Raw genomic sequence first — 24,652 nt, 5'->3', positions numbered from 1 at the left:
TAATTTTTATCCACTAGCCATTATGTTTTTCCTATGATGAGAGATTTTTGCATAATCATACTCGAAAATCTGTTGTCAGTTTTATCCCGGCTTATTTGAAGTATGTTAAAGTAATTTTGCACGCTTTTTTAGGAGTTTTAAAGTAGCAGCCAACTTATCCATGGTTATTACTCTTATCCGCAATATAATTCTGTAAAATAAGTTTTTAATATACCGTGGTGGCTGCAAATTTAAAATATGTTCAGCAAAGAGCTAACAGTATTTCGTTGTTTCAAGGTTAGGTTAGGTTGAACTCGCCGGTCGATGAGGACCTCACAGAGACTGATTGAGTCCGTAGTGTTACAACAAGTTTGTTTTAACGACCAAACTGTAAAACCTATCAAAACCAGGACCTATGTTATAAAATAACTCCGGGGTCTTGGCAAATACTAGAAGCTTCCTAGGACTTAAGCCACTTGCTGCTTCTGGATCTGACAGCTGTATCACTCCTGATAGCTGGAGCAGGGTACGAGCACAGAACGTGCTCGATCGTTTCCTCCTCCAACCTGCACTTCCTACATCTGCTATCACTGACCAAGCCTAATTTAAAGGCATGTGACGCCAGAAGGCAGTGTCCAGTCAGAATACCCGTCATGAGTCTACAGTCCTCACTTTTTAATGATAGAAGCAACTTTGTTAGTCTAAGGTTGTAAGACCTGCACATAATCTTCGACACTTTACAGCCTCGCGCTTGAACCCACGCCTTTCCCGCTTGGTCGATCTTGTGCACCTCTCGCCTTCGCTTAATCTCGCCCAGTCTAATTGGGACGTCTACAAGCTTCAAGGGATGCACCCTTTTTAGCTAGTTCGTCCGCTTTTTCGTTCCCATCTATTCCCATATGCCCTGGAACCCAATATAGATATATGCTTCTCCCTGTCCCGATTCTCTCTGCTTACACTCTAACACGCATTTAGATGCTATGCTATGCGAGATTATTGCTTTAATTGCTGCTTAACTGTCAATACAAAAGTTAACACGGTTTCAGTTTAAGCTATTCTCTTCCAGGGTTTCTAATGCTTTGGTTACGGCTAATATTTCCGTTTGGAAAACGCTACAGTAATCCGGCAGCCTGTAGGATCTGTTTATTTCCGCATCAGCACAGTATACCGCAGACCCTACTCCTTCCACTACTTTGGAACCATCTGTGTACACATGTATCGCCTCGTCAGCCATTTGCGCACCCTTGCGCCAACCGTCCACCTCTACTGTGGCCTTAAGATCTCCCTCTAAGCGCAGATAGGTAATCAGGTAGTCTGTTCGTCTTGTGATTGATGACGCTATACTACTATTGCGGTATGGTCGGCGCTCAAGCTGCTCCTAAGCTCCGAGCCTGGTTGCAGTTTTAATGATATGTTCTCTGCTACCAGGTCTACAGGTGGAATGTGCAGAATGTCATACAGTGCAGCCGTCGGGGTTGTTTTCCGGGCTCCCGTAATGCTAAGCATCGATAGTCTGCATACCCCCTCTAATTTTTTGAGGTATGTTGTTATACTCAGTTGAGCAGAGCTCACAGAGTATATTAAGTTTGATTGGATAACGGTTGGTTGTACATATAAAGGAATCGAGATAGATATAGACTTCCATATATCAAAATAATCAGGATCGAAAAAAAATTTGATTGAGCCATGTCCGTCCGTCTGTCCGTCCGTCCGTCCGTCCGTCCGTCCGTTACCACGATAACTTGAGTAAATTTTGAGGTATCTTGATGAAATTTGGTATGTATGTTCCTGAGCACTCATCTCAGATCGCTATTTAAAATGAACGATATCGGACTATAACCACGCCCACTTTTTCGATATCGAAAATTTCGAAAAACCGAAAAAGTGCGATAATTCATTACAAAAGAGCTAAAGCGACGAAACTTGGTACATGAGTTGAACTTATGACGCAGAATAGAAAATTAGTAAAATTTTGGACAATGGGCGTGGCACCGCCCACTTTTAAAAGAAGGTAATTTAAAAGTTTTGTAATTTGGCAGTTGTTGAAGATATCATGATAAAATTTGGCAGGAACGTTACTCCTATTACTATATGTATGCTTCATAAAAATTAGCAAAATCGGAGAAGGACCACGCCCACTTTTAAAAAAAATTTTTTTAAAGTAAAATTTTAACAAAAAATTTAATATCTTTACAGTATATAAGTAAATTATGTCAACATTCAACTCCAGTAATGATATGGTGCAACAAAATACAAAAATAGAAAAAAATTTCAAAATGGGCGTGGCTCCGCCCTTTTTCATTTAATTTGTCTAGGATACTTTTAACGCCATAAGTCGAACAAAAATCAACCAATCCTTTTGAAATTTGGTAGGGGCATAGATTTTATGACGTTAACTGTTTTCTGTGAAAATGGGCGAAATCGGTTGATGCCACGCCCAGTTTTTATACACAGTCGTCCGTCTGTCCTCCGCATGGCCGTTAACACGATAACTTGAGCAAAAATCGACATATCTTTAATGAACTTAGTTCACGTGCTTACTTGAACTCACTTTATCTTGGTATGAAAAATGAACGAAATCCGACTATGACCACGCCCACTTTTCGATATCGAAAATTACGAAAAATGAAAAAATGCCATAATTCTATACCAAATACGAAAAAAGGGATGAAACATGGTAAGGTAATTGGATTGTTTTATTGACGCGAAATATAAATTTAGAAAAAAACTTTATAAAATGGTTGTGACACCTACCATATTAAGTAGAAGAAAATGAAAAAGTTCTGCAGGGCGAAATAAAAAACCCTTAAAATCTTGGCAGGTATTACATATATAAATAAATAAGCGGTATCCAACAGATGATGTTCTGGGTCACCCTGGTCCACATTTTGGTCGATATCTGGAAAACGGCTTCACACCACCCCCTTTTAAAACTCTCATTAATACCTTTAATTTGATACCCATATCGTACAAACTCATTCTAGAGTCACCCCTGGTCCACCTTTATGCCGATATCTCGAAAAGGCGTCCACCTATAGAACTAAGCCCCAACGCCCTTTTAAAATACTCATTAACACCTTTCATTTAATACCCATATCGTACAAACATATTCTAAAGTCACCCCTGGTCCACCTTTATGGCGATATCTCGAAAAGGCGAACACCTATAGAACGAAGGCCCACTCCCTTTTAAAAATACTCATTAACACCTTTCATTTGATACCCATATCGTACAAACAAAGTGTAGAGTCACCCCTGGTGCACCTTTATTGCGGTACCTCGAAAAGGCGTCCACCTATAGAACTAAGGCCCACTCCCTTTTGAAATACTCATTAACTCCTTTCGTTTGATACCCATATTGCACAAACGAATTCTAGAGTCACCCCTGGCCCACCTTTATGGCTATATCTCGAAACGGCGTCCACCTATGGAACTAAGGATTACTCCCTTTTAAAATACTCATTAACACCTTTCTTTTGATACCCATATTGTACAAACAAATTCTAGGGTCCCCCCCTGGTCCACCGTTATGGCGATATCTCGAAAATGCGACCACCACTCCCTTTTAAAACCCTCATTAATACCTTTAATTTGATACCCATATCGTTCAAACACATTCTAGAGTCACCCCTGGTCCACCTTTATGGCGATATTTCGAAACGGCATCCACCTATAGAACTAAGGCCCACTCCCTTTTAAAATACTCATTAACACCTTTCGTTTGATGCCCATATTGTACAAACAAATTCTAGGGTCACTCCTGGTCCACCTTTATGGCGATATCTCGAAACGGCGTCCACCTATGGAACTAAGGATTACTCCCTTTTAAAATACTCATTAGCACCTTTCGTTTGATACCCATATCGTACAAACACATTCTAGAGTCACCCCTCGTCCACCTTTATGGTGATATTTCGAAACGGCATCCACCTATAGAACTAAGGCCCACTCCCTTTTAAAATACTAATTAACACCTTTCGTTTGATGCCCATATTGTACAAACAAATTCTAGGGTCACTCCTCGTCCACCTTTATGGCGATATCTCGAAACGGCGTCCACCTATGGAACTAAGGATTACTCCCTTTTAAAATACTCATTAGCACCTTTCGTTTGATACCCATATCGTACAAACACATTCTAGAGTCACCCCTCGTCCACCTTTATGGTGATATTTCGAAACGGCATCCACCTATAGAACTAAGGCCCACTCCCTTTTAAAATACTAATTAACACCTTTCGTTTGATGCCCATATTGTACAAACAAATTCTAGGGTCACTCCTCGTCCACCTTTATGGCGATATCTCGAAACGGCGTCCACCTATGGAACTAAGGATTACTCCCTTTTAAAATACTCATTAGCACCTTTCGTTTGATACCCATATCGTACAAACACATTCTAGAGTCACCCCTCGTCCACCTTTATGGTGATATTTCGAAACGGCATCCACCTATAGAACTAAGGCCCACTCCCTTTTAAAATACTCATTAACACCTTTCGTTTGATGCCCATATTGTACAAACAAATTCTAGGGTCACTCCTGGTCCACCTTTATGGCGATATCTCGAAACGGCGTCCATCTATGGAACTAAGGATTACTCCCTTTTAAAATACTCATTAACACCTTTCGTTTGATACCCATATCGTACAAACACATTCTAGAGTCACCCCTCGTCCACCTTTATGGCGATATTTCGAAACGGCATCCACCTATAGAACTAAGGCCCACTTACTTTTAAAATACTCATTAACACCTTTCGTTTGATGCCCATATTGTACAAACAAATTCTAGGGTCACTCCTCGTCCACCTTTATGGCGATATCTCGAAACGGCGTCCATCTATGGAACTAAGGATTACTCCCTTTTAAAATACTCATTAACACCTTTCGTTTGATGCCCATATTGTACAAACAAATTCTAGGGTCACTCCTGGTCCACCTTTATGGCGATATTTCGAAACGGCATCCACCTATAGAACTAAGGCCCACTCCCTTTTAAAATACTCATTAACACCTTTCGTTTGATGCCCATATTGTACAAACACATTCTAGAGTCACCCCTCGTCCACCTTTATGGCGATATTTCGAAACGGCATCCACCTATAGAACTAAGGCCCACTTACTTTTAAAATACTCATTAACACCTTTCGTTTGATGCCCATATTGTACAAACAAATTCTAGGGTCACTCCTCGTCCACCTTTATGGCGATATCTCGAAACGGCGTCCATCTATGGAACTAAGGATTACTCCCTTTTAAAATACTCATTAACACCTTTCGTTTGATACCCATATCGTACAAACACATTCTAGAGTCACCCCTCGTCCACCTTTATGGCGATATTTCGAAACGGCATCCACCTATAGAACTAAGGCCCACTTACTTTTAAAATACTCATTAACACCTTTCGTTTGATGCCCATATTGTACAAACAAATTCTAGGGTCACTCCTCGTCCACCTTTATGGCGATATCTCGAAACGGCGTCCATCTATGGAACTAAGGATTACTCCCTTTTAAAATACTCATTAACACCTTTCGTTTGATACCCATATCGTACAAACACATTCTAGAGTCACCCCTCGTCCACCTTTATGGCGATATTTCGAAACGGCATCCACCTATAGAACTAAGGCCCACTTACTTTTAAAATACTCATTAACACCTTTCGTTTGATGCCCATATTGTACAAACAAATTCTAGGGTCACTCCTCGTCCACCTTTATGGCGATATCTCGAAACGGCGTCCATCTATGGAACTAAGGAGTACTCCCTTTTAAAATACTCATTAACACCTTTCGTTTGATGCCCATATTGTACAAACAAATTCTAGGGTCACTCCTGGTCCACCTTTATGGCGATATTTCGAAACGGCATCCACCTATAGAACTAAGGCCCACTCCCTTTTAAAATACTCATTAACACCTTTCGTTTGATGCCCATATTGTACAAACAAATTCTAGGGTCACTCCTGGTCCACCTTTATGGCGATATCTCGAAACGGCGTCCACCTATGGAACTAAGGATTACTCCCTTTTAAAATACTCATTAACACCTTTCTTTTGATACCCATATTGTACAAACAAATTCTAGGGTCACCCCTGGTCCACCTTTGTGGCGATATCTCGAAACGGCGTCCACCTATGGAACTAAGGATTACTCCCTTTTAAAATACTCATTAAAACCTTTCATTTGATACCCATATCGTACAAACGCATTCTAGAGTCAACCCTGATCCACCTTTATGGCTATATCCCTAAATGGCGTCCACCTATAGAACTATGGCCCACTCCCTCATAAAATACTCTTCAATGCCTTTCATTTGATACACATTCCAGGGTTTCCCTCGGTTCATTTTCCTACATGGTTATTTTCCCTTATGTTGTCACCATAGCTCTCAACTGAGTATGTAATGTTCGGTTACACCCGAACTTAACCTTCCTTACTTGTTTTTTGTGTGGATTTCCACCAAACAAGAACTCCATAGTATAGAATAGGGCTTACAATCGCTGTAAAAACCCAATGAGAAAGAGAGGGCGATAAGCCCCACGTACACCCCAGCATTCTTTTACATGCATATAGTGCCGTTGAGGCCTTCTTCAGCCTCTCCTGCACGTTGAGCTTCCATGTCAGCTTACTGTCTAGGATGATTCCTAGATATTTTGTGCAAGGCTTCTCCTGTAAGGTCACCCTCCTGACTTAGGCCTGATCCAATTTGGGACCTTGTACCTCTTTGTAAACAAGACCATATCCGTCTTCTCCGCATTGACTTTCAACCCGACATTAGATGCCCAGGTATGAATATCCCGAAGCGCCCGATCACTCAAAGAACTAATCGTTGGAAGGCACTTTCCATTTATGACATTTGCAACGTCATCTGCGTAAGCTGTAAGTTTTACGGGTCCCTCATCGAATCGCCTGAGCAGTTGGTTGATGACCAGCATCCACAGCAGAGGTGATAGCACCCCTCCCTGCGGTGTGCCCCTGTCCACTGATTTCGTGGCCTCGTACAATGCCCATTGTGATGTAATCTTCCTGCAATTTAACATGCAGCCGATCCATCTGATTAAGGCGGGATGTACTTTAATGTAACTGAGACCATCCAAAATCGCCCATTTAGAAACATTATTGAAAGCCCCGGCAATGTCCAAGAAGACTCCTAGAGCATACTCCTTATATTCCAGGGATTTCTCTATGCTAATTACCACCCTATGCGATGCGGTGTCTACCGACTTGCCTTTGGTGTACGCATGCTGTGTTGTGGAGAGCAGCTTTTCATCCACGTTGGACTTTATGTACACATCTATCAGCCTCTCAAAGGTTTTGAGCAGAAATAATGTTAAGCTAATGGGTCTATAGTTTCTGGGATACACGTGACAGATCTTGCCCGCCTTTGGTTTGTTTCAAGGATTTCAACATGAATGTTTAAACTTAATGTTATCCGCTTTATCCAAGCAGCTTTGTAGTTTGTAAGAGCAAGTTCGGAGCTAGGTTTTGAAAGTTTGGAAGCATTCTCGAGAAGAGTGAATAAGAAAATATTATCCATTTATTATGTTCAGCACATGAGATGGATAAAAAAGTTCATATGCTATTTAGAGACTTAGTGTTAGTTGAATTCCTCTTGTTGATAACAATGTGTTATCCGTTTTTTTGTGGCTGCTTTTAAATTCGGAAAGAGATAAGATGTATGAGTTATTGCACTTGTAAATAAAATATTAAAATTTTTATCCGTGACGCTTTGAGTTTGTAAAAGGCCTGGTTTAGAATTTGGATAACAGTTTTAGATCACATAGAGGTAAAAATATATGTTTAGCACAGTTAGCTAATGTAAAATTTTTTTATCATGAAGCATAATTCGTAAGAAAAGACAATTTTAAGCTTTCTTAAATATTTTTGAAGTGCGAAAACTCAATCCGAAAGCATATCATACGGCAGTGCAAAAGGTGCTACGAGCACACGATTGTCTTTTAAGACGCATAAAATATATTATCCGGAGCAAAAATATTTTATCAGAATGCGTTGTGTGGAAAATGGCTCGAATCACTTTGTAGTTTCAAATTTCGAAAAACTTTATCAGAAGGCTCAGGAACTTTATGCGTTGATGAAAAGGGTACTGAAAACGTACGCTTGTCTTACAAGGATATGTTTTATCCGATGTGAAAATATTTTATATCAGTTAGTGTGAAAACCTACTTATGGTCAATATATGTACGACTCGCATAATGATGAAGCTATTGATTGCCGTTTAAAAAGTAAGGAATTTGAAAATGAAGATCCGAATACATAAAAACAAATAAAAAATAAATGGAAAATATTTACTTGAAAAATAAATAGAGATGGGCGAAATGAGCATCTTCTGATATATACATATAATACTTTTAGATCCTCGATATCTATTGAATTTGAACAATTGAAGGAACCTTAGTTTGCGTGTTTCATCCATTAAAGTGAATCCAGTAAAGTGATCAGAACCGTTATGGTTTCGCTGATTAAGTAATTACTCGGAGTCTTACCTAACCATGAAAAAGTTTTATTGACCAATTACGAAATTCACGACAAACTTTAACTCCCATAACTAGAAATATATGAAATTGATAGGCTTTGGCTTGTGAAGCGCCCCGCCCACTTTAAGCCATATTTAAGATCGTTGTCCGGTTTATCCGAATGTTATCCATATATTATCCGGTATGATATGATGCTATCGGTGACTCAAAATAGGTATAGCGAATACTTCTAATGCAAATCAACTTGATTTTTCATTATAATGAAGTCCAGGATAAGATATTACTTATGTAGAGATTGGTCTAAGTACAAATTATTTAAAAGCTGCATTTAATTAGAAGCTGCGAGTTTAAATATGAAAAAGTTTGTCTGAAAAATTTTAGTGATGAACTTTTTCACGTTTTAATCCAGATTTCTAGGTCGGCCGTACATTTATTCATAAAATTAGGGATCCTTGCCATTAACGAAGAAAGCAATTTCGCCGAAAGGAGGATACATCGAAGTACCGCTGGCCACTTGCAATCTGCTCATGCGCAGGTGGACGTCGGGTCAGCTAAATAAGCGTTGGGCTGAAAACTGCGCATACACGGTGGCCAGAACTATCTGGTCAAGCTGACTCCAAGAGCCTTCTTTGGTCAACTAAGGCATATTTTCACGGAACCGATCGGTAGCAGTGGTTACGGTCTCATTATTTTTCCGTTCGGGTTTAAAACAATGAAATGGTTTGAAACGTTATGCTCTCAATTTCCTGATATACGGCATGGTTCTAACGAGGTGTCAGTTCTAGCTTTGAAAATAGAAGGGTTTCAAATGATTATGATCTGTGTTTTGAAAATCAAGTGTATTTGAAACATGAAAATTTTGAAATATGAAATTTTCCAAGCGGGTGGGGTTAACGTTTCAGATTTGAAAACCGAAACGGACTTAAACAGTCAAGGATGCAGTTTCGGTTTTAAAGAAATATCGTGTTTTAAGAGATAAAGTTTAAAGCTTCAGTTTCGTTCGCTCGTCGATACGGTGATAGCTTCCAAAATGGAGGCGGTTTCAAACATCTTTCGGTTTTGAAATATGCAAATTTTTTAAGTGGTTAAGGTTAAAGTTTCGTATTTGGCTGATGACACGACGGTTAGGGTTACGGTTTCGGTTTTGAATGGTAACCCTTGTCTATGGTTAAAGTTCGAAAAATGATACGGACTTGAAACGGTTAATATTACGGTTTTCGGTTTGAAAAATAAACTTTGTTTAAGAGGTATAGGTTTAGTTTCAGTTGCGTTCGTTTGTTGTTTCGGTTTCGGCCTCGAAAAATGTAACGGTTATGACTTCGATTAAGAAAATTTCAATAGTTGTTGACGGTTACAATCTGAGTTTTCAAAAGCGAGCCGATTTTAAACGGTTAGAATAACTGTTTTTAGAAAGTAAAACGAGCTTACGCTGGTAAGGTTACGATTTCGGCCTTAAGGAACGAAACGGTTTCAAGCGGTTAATTTAATTGTTTTGGTATTTTAGAATGGAACGGTTTTCATCGGTTACCGTACTGACTTCGGCTTAGGTTTTGACAAATGAAACGGCTTTAAAAGTTTTCGATTTCGGTTTGTAATAGAAAAACCGTTGCGGCTACAATTTCAATTTTGAAAAATGGAACGTACTGAAGCGGTTAATTTAGGGTTTCTGTTGCATTCCATGAAGGAAAATCAACAAACGCACAAGCTGACGTGTCAGCTTACGAGCGAGCTGGCAGGCTGATGAACTAATACTACCACTACCATTACTACGAATTTGCATAAGTATGAGTACATGTGTGTAACTTGAGTGTATTAGGAAGGCGCTAAGCTTTGAGGGCATCAATGTATGGGTGAATGCAAAGGCAATTTGAAGGACAAGGAAATACAATTGTAAAAGAATAAATGTTTTGCTTGGGCGCGTAGACACACACACACTCACATAACGCAATAAAAGCAAACAAATTGGCAATTTTATACAAAAATACGTACAGGTCGTTGCCGTGTTGCTGCTGCTGCTATTGCGGAATTACATACACACATGGATATGCTGCTCTTTCTTGTTCCCCTTGCTGCAATTTCTATACGCCTATGCTACCGTTGCTGCTGTTCTATTGTTGTTGTTGTTGCTATTTGCTTCCTTACTTTTTTGCACTGCAGTCGAAAACTTTCCGTCGTAGGCACTTTCCGTATCACACAAAACTAACAAAAAATTGTTGACCAAAAGCAAAAAAATGTTGGAAATAATATTCACTGCGCAATTTTTTCACACTTTTGATACATTTGTAAACCAATTTTTGTTGTTGTAATCCACACAATTTGTTAAAGCGTTTAATAAATTCAAATTGTCCAAAAAATTTGTGAATATTTCTTGCTACGTTGACTTGTTGTAATTTTTGTGCATCAAAAATGTCACTTGTAAATTTTTTGTAAAATTTTTTTTATTATTTTTTGTTTTTTATTTTGAGCGAAATTAAATATTTTGATTTAGTTTTTTGATTTTTGTCCAAAGTAAAAAAAATTTCTTCCAGGGGGGAAAAATGTTGAGCAAAAATAATTGAAAAGCGGCTATGTAAGTGGAAAAAAAACCGAACAAAATTATTTAAACAAAGAAGTTTGTGCAATTACGTGTGTATTTGTTTATTATCATGTTTTGTTTTGATTTTGTGTTTTTTGTTTTTTCTTTGGAACTTGTTCCGTGTCTGATTATTGGCATATGATGTCAGCCAGCTGAGTTGATTTTTTATCGTGCGCTATTTCTGCGTGTATTTGTTTTAGCTGACTAGTTTTTGTTGGCTAAGTTATATAGTTTGGGTGTTAAGCACATATGAAGTTATTGCTGCGCTTTTAGGAAAATAATTTTAATTTTTTTAAACAGAAAAATAATTTTCGAGACAATAATAATTTTTTTTATGTTTGCAAGTGCAAAATAATGTTGCTTGTTTTTTTATCTAAAAATGTTTTCTTTATTTCTTTATTAATAATATTTTGTGCTGCTTTAAAAAAATGTATATAATAAAATTTTGTTTGTTTTAATGTTATTATTATTATTTGGTTATAAAACAAATAAATTTTGAGATTATTAAATAAATTTTTTTTTACTTTTTATAACTTTAAAGTAAGCTTAATAGCTTTTGTTTAAAATAAAGGGACAATTTGTTTATTTGATAAAAAAAAATTTTTAAAAAAGTTTTTTTTAACAATTAAGTTTAATTTGTTCCGTTTAAATATACATTATTTTAACTTTTTGCTAAATTAAATTCATTTTTACAATTAAGTTTTGTGCAGTTAAAATTTATTAATTTTCTAATTTAATTTTAGATTTATTTTTTTTCTTTTCGCAATTAAATTTTTTCCATTTTATTACTTTGTGCTCTTTTTATTAATTTAAAATTTTTGTGTTTTATAATTGAACTTTGTGCCGCTTAACTTGGCCTTGCTTGAATTAGATAAAATATTTATAATATCTGTTATTTTTGTTGAAATTTTTGAAATAAAAAAAAATATTTAGTATTAGGTTTTTTATGCATTTCAACAAACTGGTTTTAGCTGCTTAACAACGCAGATTTCAGCAAAATTAAAATAGAATCAACACATAAAAAAATTTCAAAATTTAATTAATATTCTAATGCTTTTATTGTTTTTTTAACTTTTTTGTTTAACATTTTTTTTAAATATTTTTGAGTAGTTTGATTACTTGTAATTTTCTTTTTTTTAATTTCTTTTATTATTTGCTGGGTATATAACGATTTATTTTTTTCAGCTTTATTTTCATTTTTTTCAGCTTTATTTTCATTTTTTTTTTAACTTTTTGAGGATTTGGAATGTCTTTAATATCTTCTTAGCCTATTTTTCTGTAATTTTATTATTTTTTCTTCAAATTAAATACATTTTTTTTAATATTATGCACATTTATGTTAGAAAAATATATAACAATGCTATTTTTCTTAATTTTTTTATGCACCTTTAATATAGAAAAATATATAACAATGCTATTTTTCTTAATTTTTTCCTATAAAAAATAATAAAAAATTTTTTCCTATGTATTGTAGTTTTTCAGTCTGTTTCCCGTGTGTTGCATAATAAATTTACAACAAAAAAAAAATTTTTAAAACATTTATATATGTGTATAAATCACTAAGTCAATTGTCTTTTAGCTATCCACATACTTTGTCACTTTGGCAAACAATTAATCTACATATGTATGTATGTATGTATTTTTTTGCAAATTTTTTTGCAAAGCTTTTAACAATTTCTCCAAAGTTTGTGCTCTATTTTTGTTTTTTGATTTTTTCTTTTTTTTAACAACAAACAAACTAAAAATAGCGAATCGTATATATTCGCTGTCGTCGTTGCTATTCGTTTTTATAAAAAAATTAACACATACACACGCGTACGTATGAAGGCTTGACTCGACAGCGGCCGTGGGAAGTGAGGTAAGTAACAGAAATAAGAAAAAAAGTGATTAGCTGCCAATGGCTAGATGAGTTGTCCTTGTCTTTGCGGTCATTTTAAGTGACTGTCGATAGAATGATTGACTGGTTGAGTGATTGCCCGACTGACTGGTTGATTGATTGACAGATTAATTGATTAAACTACTAATTGATTGATTAATTGCGTATTTATGCGTTTATCGGTCGGGCCGATTTATAAATTAGTCTAGGTCTTGGTTTTGAGCTGATGTATTTAGTCTCGGTCGTTTGTATTTGCACTGACTTGCACATACCGGGCTAGTCGTATTTTCCGTGTTGCTTACGGTTAGGAACGTTTTCAGACACTGACTGGTAGGTCGTGTTATTTGGCTTTCAGTTGGCCAGCGCGCAGTGGTGTCGAGATCGATGAGAGCGAGAGTTTCCAAAAAATTTATTTGCCGAAAATATGCCAACAACAACAGGTAAGACCAACAACAGCAACATATAAAACATTTAAGCTTTTTAAGAAGTTGGAAGTGGTATGCGTTAATGCACTCAAGCGCTTATTCTGGCATTTGTGTGTGTGTGTATGTGAGTGCCAAAAATATTTCATTTACACTTTATTTAATAAAATTTTGCATGTAGTACATACGTATATGTGTAAGTGGGTTTGTGTGCATGTGTATGTGTGTTAGTGGCACAAATTCCAACATACAATCGCCAAAAAAAAAACGCTTTGGCTGCTCAATGGCGCTCAAAGGCGCTCACTCATACACCTTTGTACACACACACCGAAGAAGTTTAGCAGCTGCTTGTAAGTACAAAAGCGAGCACACTAAGAAAAAACAACAAAATAGAAAAAAAAGTTGCCAAATATTATTTGAGTGCAATTTTGTGCTTTGAGTTTATTAATTTTTTGCAAATTTTACACTCAACAAAAAAAAAAAATAAATAAAATGTTACTCGCTACAAAAGTATAAATGTGCTTGTGGTGCATTGAGGTATTAGCATGGAATATTTCACATTAGTTAAGTTGGTTCTCCCACCAAACAGCGTACAGAGTTTCGTAATGCTTAAGGTTCTTTGATAATCCTTCACAACTCGAGAGAGGGGATCTTGCAGAATTTAAGCTCTCCAAAGGCTTGAAGTGTAGGCTTATAGTTGTAAACTCGAAATATCAACATCGACTGTCGAAAGGGTTTAAATATGTAAAAGATTTCATACACTCAGAAGAAGCTTACTTCCTTGTGGGCACCACATCCACGGACGACATGGCGCAGCTCGAAGGGCCGAGTGTATAAAATGTATATTCAACTGGTTGCCTACATATAGGCTAGGGGTTAGAATATTCCCGAAGTAGGTATACCGGTCGGCGAGCAAAATATACTGGGAGTAGTAGGTAGGTGAAATGGCTGCGACCCTGGTCGCCCAAGTAGCTATTTAAAGCCGTTTTGATGCCATGTAACCTGGGAGTAATATCTCGAAAAGGGGCAATGCGGGCACGTGTATCGCTTGCGCGACCTTATCATGTACGATAAAAACTGTACCTGGGGAGCAGGAATAGCCAGTGATCTGATATAATATATCGCTTGATATTTGTATAAACGTCTCATCTTCTGTTCTAGAGGTCGGCGCTCTCGTGGGAGATTCACGGTACGCTGTGGTTTCATCTAACATGATTGTTTTTTTCCTTACATGCATGGGAGTTCACTTTTCGGGAAGTTGACAATAAAGCATACTTAACGTAGCAGTATCTTCTCCGTTGAAGTAGGCAATTAAGTATTCCCTTCGGAGTAATGCGGTCTATTCAGCTTTCGAAGTAAACAATACAGCGATTTCTACGGAGTAATGCGGTCTTCTTTGTTGGAAAGTTAGCAATAAAGTTTTCCATTGGTAAGGGTAAAGCAGCCTCTTTACCTATTCTAACCAAAGCGTACGTTTGCAAAGATTCTTCTGCGGAAGGTCACATTCATAAATTATGCGGTGTATTCTGGATGTAAATAGTAACATAGCATACGACTATCGTTTTGTGGATAACAGTTGAGAGTTAGAGTGGGTTTGTGCTCACTATTCTTTTTGAAATGTTTTGAAACTGCGATAGGCTATGTTGAACTGTTGCTAGCGGATCTAGCGTAAATGTGACTAATAGCTGGGGAGTTCCCATATCCTACAGCGAACGCACATTTCAATTCGATCTGAACATAGAAGCGAGAGTATCTGCCTTGCCAGTGCGAGGCATTCGCAGAGAATGTGAACCGGCGTTTCGACCTCCAGCTCACAGTATCGGATAGGTGCAATCGTAGCCTTAAGTATCTCGTTTAGTATCGAGTGAGAGTTCGTACTTCCTCTCTGCTTAGATTAATAAATTTGGCTGATACTCTCTTTGCTGGGAGTATAAACAAGTTGGCCTGTCTTTGCCCTGTATTGTATTGTGTTGCCTGAACTGCTTTGTTTCCCAATTATTTTAGCTTTCCCTGGTGTGTATCTTTGTGTGCCTACGAAAGGTCTCTGGACCATGAATGCTGCTAAAGCACGCTGCTTAGCTTATTAGGCTGCCTGTTCATTGCGTTCATTCGCTTGATGCCTGGGAACCCTTACCAACAAAATCTTGTTTTTGGTTCGCAGTTCTTGTAGGTCTTCAATGCTTTCATACATTAGCTTATGAGTAGTTGTGTAAGATTGCAGCGCACGCAAGGCTATAATCCTCGAGGATAAGTTTCTCCATAAACATTCTCTACCGTAAACTTCTATTGCATGTATTCTGCCTGAAAAATAGTGGGGTAGCATCCAATTGCTGGCGATTTCTTGAACTTCGGTCCATAGATGCCAGCTCCCGTTCTTTTGGCATCAAATTTCGATTCAGGTAACAATTCCCACGAAGGCACAACCGGCATCAACAGCGAACGTTTTCATCGCACCCGTTATGCCAATAAAAAAACAGCCTTGATTTTATTATTGCTGTGCTTTGCGTGGTCTTGGTAACGCCTAGGTATTTGTCTTCCAATTAAAATAGAATTTTGGCGCCACTTAAGGATGGTTCTGACATGGATAGTTTTCTTCTCTAGGTAAACGGCAAGGGACGGTTTTGTTAGCATTGATAGGCAATCCTTCGAAATCAGGCCTTTCTAAGATACGCAGGGCTTGTTGCATGCGACTGGATATTATTTCCTCGTGCATCCCTGTGATGCAAATTACTCAGTCAAGTGCATTCTCCTGTGTGCCAAATCCATTGGTTGTCAGTACCTAAAGGAGGTCATCTATGTTTAGGGATCAGAAGAGAGGACTGCCCCATGAGGGCATCGCCTATTGGCTGCAATTGACTTAATTGTTTGATACAATCTGACCTTACACATTTAATCAGTCGGAATCAAAATCGAAGTACAAATTAATTGCAAGGTCCGACATATTGGGTTCGAAATCGCAGCGCTTTAACATCACTATTCGACACCAAGACGAATTCAATAAGGTGTTGTTATCCCATCAGCTGATTGCTTCTTCTTGATAATTTTCCATACAAAGCCTTGTACAACAAAATGTCAGTTAATCGAAATCTATGAAAATTTTCTTTTGACTTGACATTCATCTGCACGGCGAATTGATGGAATTCGCTTTGCCACCACCTAGTATAGATTCGCCTTGAAAAAAAAAAAAAATGCGGAAATTGTTTACTTTCACCTTCATTGCGAGCGTTAACATTTTGTGAAAATGGAGTTGCTGCAGAAAAGGCGTACAATACATCCGTTTCCGTCAAATGCACGCCTAATAAGCGAATCTTTTGTCTAATACAATTTTTTTGCAACGCTCCCTTTCACACAAGCGCACACACACACACACATATATGTATGTATGCACATGTGCGTCTAGCGCTCCAAATGTTCCGCAATGACAACAATTCACGCTCTTGGCGCTTTTGCTCGAAAGCTTAAGATGCACACGCATACACACATACATATAAACGAAATAAATACAATTATTTTTGTTGCTTGCGGTCGCACGCTCTCCCTCTCTCTCACTCTCTTTGCCAATTGTTTTTGCATAGCAATTTCGCGTTTATGCCGGCCGCTAGTTTTGAGAGTTGATTACTTTGACCCCTCCATCCCCTTCCAATCAATTCAAACAACTAATGATTTCTCTATTTGTTGCTTAAATTTAATTTGTTTTTTGTTGTTTTAGTTTATTGTAGCTTTTGTCAACTCATCATAACGAGCCAATGCGAGCGTGGCGCTGCTTCTCTTCGCGTCGTCACCTACAATTTGTTTGTGGTCACACAATCGATTGCCCGCCAGCCATTTGCCTTTTTATCGTATTGACTCATCGCCTACGAGCAAAATCGTCAATAAGTAGTTCATTGCCATATTGGGTTGTGAATTTTTGTGCAATTTTTGATTTTGGAATTTTTGACTTTGCAAAATTTATTTTGTAAAACAAAAAAAAATTAAAACTTTTTTACAAAGCTTTCAAGAAGCGATCGTGCTCGATGATGTCATTTTTCTAACAGAGGTGAATGCGCTGACAAGTCCTTGAGAGTTTCAAGTGCAAATCTTTACTTTGCCAAATTCATTCATATCCGAGAAAAGTAAAAAAAATAATAGCAATCGAAATTTCAAAGTTAAGCTTAGACTAAGCAACAGTAGAGCGAAGCTTTCCTCACGAGAGGACGTGGTAGTGCAGTGCATTTCCGATCCACGGATATCTCAGCTTTCAGCATCAATCTGCTGATTTTCATTCACGATGGATGCCACAAAAAATCAAGACGATACGATCCAAAAGATTTGGCATGCTTAGATCAAATGGTCCGCACTGCAATCCTGCTAGTACCTCAGCATATCGAACTGATATTCGGCAAAACACGGCCACTCTGGGTGTCCCCTAAAAATCTATTGGGCGTTTTTTTATCGCTATCACAACAACGGTCCTACCAACGAAACTCAGCTTGTATTAAGCAAAAACGAGCTCAGTCATTGTCATTCGAAACCATAAGGAAAAGGAAGCGAGACTACAACTATGTATCTACTTTGGTACACAATGAAATCCGCGAATCAGTAGTCGAAAACACTTGAATGGGCACCAGGATTGGCGGGAACCCTTATTTATACTTAGTAGCGACTGGGTTTTTTCTGGCCGTGACTTCAATTTAGACTCTATCCGGATTTTAGTTGCGTTACCTTTATTTCCTCTTCACTTCAAAAGCACATCCCTCATCGTTTGAGCGCACTTTCCTGGCAGACGTATGTAGTAGACAAAATAATTGGGACCTTCCAATTGTTATCTCACAGTCAAATTAAAGAGAGAACTCATTGATAGGCCGCTTCAAATTATTGGTTCGGATGTTGTTGTTGTTGTTGTAGCGATAAGGACACTCCCTGAAGGCCTTGGGGAATGTTATCGATGTTGATGGTCCTTTGCCGGATGCAAATCTGGTACGTTCCGGTAACAAGCACTATATAGGTACTAGCGCTCCCCTCATCAATTCTTTGCTGTAATTGAAATAATAGTAATAAAGACTTAACGCGAACTATCTCCTAGAATATTTAAGCCGAGCTTCTCCTGCAATTCTCGTCCACAAATTGGCGGAACGGCCCATATATACTTAATGCCGACTCCGAACGGCAGCTGCAAGACATGTGAACATTCCCCGAGAAGCTTTTCATGGCAGAAATACAGCCGGAGTATTTGCCAAATCATTGCCGGGATACGATCCCGCTTAGACAAGCTTTTTCATTACCTCAACACCCCGTTGGACGCCAATTGGGAAACTCCAAGAAAATCTAATTACTTCTCCAACTGGTTCTCCTCATTTAGTTGGGGTAGGAAAGGAACCCCTGCATTGGAGCTTATGGTCTTATAATAAAAAGAAAAAGATAAGTTCAAAATAAGAACAAGTAAATGAAAAGGGAACTTGACTTACGGAAGGGTTGGACATTCTCTAGTTAGATACTTAAGATCACCAGATCATAAAGAATGAGCTGAATTTACAAAAATATAGAGTTTCAAGGCAATTCAATGGGTGTTTGTCTTCAGATCGGAGTTGTTTAGAAAAAACAGAAAATTTGTTACGTTACGAGTTAGTTTAAACTGAGTACCTCACATAGACTGAATCAGCCCAAAGTGCTGCAATTATCAAATGAAATAAGAAATTCTAACTCAATTCCTGATGGTTGAATGGCGGTGAAGTTCAATTTCGAAGTTCCCTTGTGATAATACTGACTTCAATAAGTCAATTGAAGTCCCTGAGATTTACTTCAAGGACAGATGCCCCTAAGAAGCTTTCACGCGCGTTATGGAATCAAATGAGTGGCCGCTAGTTCAAAAACTCCCTATCCCTCAATTTAGTTGAGAAGCACGATATGTAAAAATTGCATTCGAGAAACGTCCTACCTCAACATTTAATTTCTGGGTTGGTCTAGTATTTCGATTCACAACTAAAGAAGACTTTTTCAGCTTCATTTAGAGTATCATTATATCGATCTGCATGCCTCAAATTGTTCTAAGTAAGCAAAGTATTGAGGCGAAGCATTGCAGCATTTTTAGGCTGGTTATGTGTGAAAGATGTCAGAGAACTTTGTTGTTGGATTCAGGTCGAAATCTTGGTTTAGGAAAACATCGATTTCTTATGTGTTAGAACCTCTTCAACTTAAGTTAAATAAAAAATAAATGTAAGGTGCGATAACCTCCGAAGAAATTTTAGGCCGAGCTTCTCTTCCAATTTGCTTCGTCTCTTGATTTTACCTACAAATTGGCGGTAGGGGACCTACTTGTTTTATGCCGACTCGGAACGGTATCTGCAAGGCAGATGAATTTGCACTGAGAGCTTTTCATGGCAGAAATACACTCGGAGTGCTTGCCAAACACTGCCCAGGGGCGACCCCGATTAAAAAAATTTGTTACTAAAATTTTTTGATGTTGCTTTGCCCGTGGCGTAAACCCAGGATCTTCGGTGTGGATGGCGGAGCACGCTACCATCACACCACGGCGGCCGCCAACTAGATATTTAGAAGGTTTTACAAAATTGGATCTCTCCATAAAATCTACGATCTCTTCGATCACACACGACCATAGCTGAGCATTAGAGCTCCGATAGCAATTTTTAATAGTAAAGAATATTTTTGCTTTTAAAGAAGTACATTTTTAATCAAATAGCATTCTTGTAAAGGTACAATTAAAGTGGCAATCTCAGTTCATGTACAAAGAACGATCAATCGACGATTGCCACGATCAACGCGATCAGACACTCAATGAAGCAACACCAATTTCCGCACTTATCTCTCTAATGAAATCAGTCAATTGTCTGTTAATAAGCTTTTAAGCGCAAGAAAGAAACTCAAGAGGTGATGATCAGCTTGAGAAACACCCTTAAGTGGTACGTCATAGGCGAGATCCTTGAAGCGCGCACGAAACAAAAGCTTAAAGTAAAATTTATATAACGACGTGCATGAGGAGCGATAAAATCTAAAGGCTGTTGCTTGCCAGCAAAAAAATTTACATATTTTACGGTAAAATAGAAGAAACAAGTAATCTAGGAATCTAGGAATGCATAGAGAGAAGGCTTGTAAGGATGAGACCAGCTAAAGCAGACGATGTGCTGTGCAAGCAGCACAAAGGGTTGAAAAACAGCGAAAGGATTAATCAGACTTTTTCTCGCGCGATTTGTTTTCTTTGCAGCGAACTTTGAGTGAAACTTTGAGTGCTTATAAATTTTACTAATTTTTTTTCTTTTACTTATTTGTGTATGTGTGCGAGTAAGGATATGCGTTGAAAGTAATTTTTTGATGACGTCGACGCTAACGTAGCCAAAAAATTTTGTACATCTGAGCTGTGTGAGAGCGGGTGCATATTCAATAAAGAAGCTCTGAATAAGTAAGAAGAAGAACAAGAGCAAATAACGATTATTTTTCAAGGAAGTGAGCATTCACAAAGGGTGTTTCATTGAGTCGTATTTTTTCGTTCAAACTAAAAACAAAAATTATATTTTTTTTCCAGCTAAAAACTGTAATATTATTGCGAACATGTTGGTTCAAGACGGCTCACTTAGGCGAGTTCGTGTTGCTATTTAAAAGCGGTTCGGTATGGTATCGAGTGCTCTTTTGCAACTCGTTTACAATATATTACGCCTTTTTATGAGTTAAGTTCAACAAATGGTTCCATTATTCATAGAGTAAGATAGCATCGGCTACCTCGCCTATGAACCGAGTTTGCCAAGATCTTTATGACGGCATCTGGTTCTGTCTCAGCTATTAGTCTTCAACCTTTAAATTGCACATAAGTCAATTGAGGTTTTTAGTCAGTCTGATCTACCGTGATCGAGTTCGCGTTATCCAGTGTCGGCTTGAACTCAATCTCTACTCACTTCTCTTGAATCGTTGCTGACGAACGGTTATTTTTATTTACCAGCTGACAGCTGGCAATATCGTTGGTTTGCTCTGATCTGTGTGCTCGGTCGCTACTTATCTACATAAGTTGATTTGGCCCACGCTTTTGTAGTATTTCCGATTTGCTAGCACCGATTGCGTTATGATCATTGTTAGGCTTTCCTGGCTTATACAGCGCTATCACCAGTATATATGTGCTTCGTGGAATCTGTCCTCTGTTGTGGATGTGGATGTTTGTCCCTGTTATCGGTATACAAAAGTCGATACTAGCAGCACCAGCGCATTTTACAGCTTCTCCAAACCTATATTAAACCTCACCTACTCTTTACCCAGCCTTTATATTTAGCAGGCAAGTCTCTGGCGTTCCAAAGCTCCTCACCGGTTGGATGGACTAGAAGGTTCAACGTGGTTATTTTGAATCGTTTCCGAGATGGTAGAACGAGTACTTTGGTGGTGCTATTTTCCGGAATGTACCGTATCAATATCCGGCAAAGGACCATCAACATCGATAAAACTCCACAGAATGTCCGTGCCCAGCACCTCGCAAATAGTTACCTCACTGAAGGCTTACAGTTTATCCTCTTTGTCCCACTACACATGCACCGACACGAGTCTTCCAAAACTCGTAGTCCAAAATAAAAATAAATCGAAAAAATAAAAACACACAAAAGATCACCCTGCATGCAGTAGATATGACTGCTCTACATGGTATGCAATATAGCCTTCAGCGTTCTTTAGAATTGCCCAAAATTTAGTTTACTTCTTGCTCTCCAAACGTTTAACCATCGCTTGCGCATGTGTTCGTTTGGTAGTTGGGTTCCTACTATGACGTCGTCCGCGCGAAAACGTCTTCGTTATTTGCGTTCGCCTTCGCCTTGGACTTGAATTTGTTTAGCATTGTTTGCTCTTCATGTTCTTTACTGCTACGCTGCTGCTTGGAAGATTAGTTTGGTATCCTTATTCTTGGAAAGTTTCCTGTGAGCAAATGTACACACACACACACACTGACATACAAACATACATCCATACACTTTTCAAGACCTATGTAAACATGTGTTCAAGAATGTTGACTTCACGTTGTTGTTTTTGTTGTTGCAGAAGTATTGTGCCGCTTCCTGTAGCTCGGCACTTCTTCGTTTAGTTGATTAGAGTTTTTTCTCCCTCGATTTCCTTTTGTATTAGTATCTTCCGAATTTTTTTTTTTTTGTACAGAGGAATAATTTGTTGTTTGTGAAAGAAATATTTTTTGTCTTTTTTATTTCCATTTTCTAATGCTTCATAAATTTTTTTGGTAGAGTTTCGCATCGAAATACAAGGGTGTGTGATTAGGGTGGCTCTTATTGAAGAGAAGAATATGTGCAATATTTTGTGCTATTTTTGCTTTTTATTATGGGAGGAAACTTTGTACCTCTCCTTGCTAGCGAGAAGCTGGACCCCTGTTAACCAACAGGAACTGTGTCGAATATTTGAGTGAGCTTATGGTTCCTTCGAAACTTCTTGGTTGAGAAGTTCCATTGAACACTTTCCTTCTACATATCATACGGAATTGCGCTTCGGTGTCGCTTTCCAAGGGAGAGGACCGCATAGCGTGGTAGCGAGGCTGATTTCTCAACCCAGCAAGCTCCAATGCTTCAACTTTAACATTTCACTGAGGAGATACAGATCTGTTTACCTTCAGATTTTTTAGACTGCTCTTCGGAACTCTGTTAAAAGGGAGAACTCACCGAGGAGCTATATATCAATCTGCTTATAGTAGTGTCTGACTTTCTTTTATTTTGGACGGTCCTAAGCTTGACAACTCAATATTTACGTCAGTGAAGATCACTCAAATAATCTAATCATATTTTCCTCTTGCAACCAAAACAAGAAGGTAAGCCTTCTTATGGAACATGTCCTATGGGTCAAAAGCAAGGAACGAATAGCTCTCAAAAGAATATAGGAGATGCGACCAGGCGTAAGTTTTATTAGCTTTTATGTTCTACGTGCTTTGGGTATATCAAGCGGATACCTGAACAAGTAAAGGTAAGACGACATAGCCAGCGAGGCCAATTATCTTATGGTGCCGCAAATAGCAAAGACGTGCTAGTCTATGACTCATCTACGGCTAAGACATCTATCGCCTATAAATCTGGGGCGCCTGCTTCCTCAATATAACGTTTGTATACCAGATAAGTTGAGACAACCCAAAGTTCGACGAGGTCAAACAAATCATTCCTGCCGCGATTAGGCGTTACTAGAAGGTGCTGGTGGAGAAGCGTATTGTACACTTCATAGAGTATATTAGCAGCTTCGATATAACTCCAGTTGATGCTACGTTCAAAAATCGACTGGCAAATATCATCTAAGGAATCTGCAGTTGACCAAAAGTGTATGCCTCTACACTAATTCGAGAGACAGTGACAGTGACAGTCTCCCTACTATCACCTAGGCTATAGCACCCGAAGCGAAGTTGTGCAAGGGTCAATGAAAGACTGACAAAGAACTGACTGGCTATTTTCTGTAGCAGGAGAGAATATACCCTCTCTCCCCTCAAGTATGACACAGGATTAGTGGACATTGATGGCTGCCCAGCTCAGCATATGCATCAATGCAATGGCCTCTGGCAAGAAGTCTAAGATTTCATAGGCAGATAAAAGAATTGCATAGAGCCAGTGCTGCCAGCAAGGATATTTTCGCAAGGATATTACGCGCATACTGTACAGACTGTTTGTTGTATAAGATCGTGAGCCACGCGTGTGTTGGAAGGAATATTAAGGGAGACCAGCGAGTGTCTTCTTAAAAACGATGGCGAACGCTAGCAGTAAGCCATTAGATATACATTTCCTAGGAGCAGAGTTAATATTCTATAGTTAGGACCCGAAAGGAACTGGAGATTGAAAAACAACACTGCAGCTTTAAAACTCGAATAGAGCTAAACAAGGTTTGATAAAAGGTCAACACCTTCCTTGGTGAAACCACACCTTAGCTAAAAGGTATAATGTGTCTGTAGTGGGAAATTAGTCCGACAGTCGAAAAGTTTCGCTTACACAATAGTACTAGCGGCAATGAGCTGAAGTTAAAGAGCTTCATCGGGACGCCAATAATATGACTCGGGCGTCATCTCCAGACTAGGCAGCTAGATTAATTAAAGCTTCAGAATGCGCCCGCCCTTTAACAAGTTTCAGTTGGAATCATTTTCTCATCATAGATCAACTATCGTGTAAGCCATGCGCTCCTGCCCTGTGGGGGTTAGTTTAACTAACTGGTCGGCAAGGACATCACCTGAGCTCCGTAGAGTCATCCGTATCTATTAACTTTCCCTGTTGTCTTCTTATATAATCTCATTGGCGCCCAAAAAAGTATTCGTTTGTCAACAGCGTCCATCCGAATTTCAAAAATAAAAGGAAATTATAG

The 24,652-nt window shown here is 38.4% G+C and overlaps 1 protein-coding gene across 3 annotated transcripts in view; it reads right to left on the bottom strand.

Moving 5' to 3' along the window:
* The window catches only part of Imp (IGF-II mRNA-binding protein), a 141,328-nt gene that overhangs the window by 87,037 nt on the left and 29,639 nt on the right, over positions 1-24,652 (bottom strand). Inside the window, exon 1 of one of the 3 annotated variants that reach the window (XM_067780187.1) lies at positions 10,471-11,345. The exons of 1 other annotated variant lie outside the window; for it this stretch is intronic. The gene's annotated coding sequence lies outside the window, so the exon portion shown is untranslated. Of the gene's footprint in view, positions 1-10,470; positions 11,346-24,652 lie in introns of those variants that run through there. One more of the 3 variants, XM_067780195.1, reaches the window with a different exon arrangement.

The sequence above is a fragment of the Eurosta solidaginis genome, chromosome 4 (genome assembly GCF_040869045.1).
Source record: "Eurosta solidaginis isolate ZX-2024a chromosome 4, ASM4086904v1, whole genome shotgun sequence".
In the NCBI taxonomy this organism is placed as follows: Eukaryota; Metazoa; Arthropoda; class Insecta; order Diptera; family Tephritidae; genus Eurosta; species Eurosta solidaginis.
The sequence above is the reverse complement of the archived record's forward strand: the minus strand, read 5'-3'. Positions and strand labels throughout refer to the sequence as shown.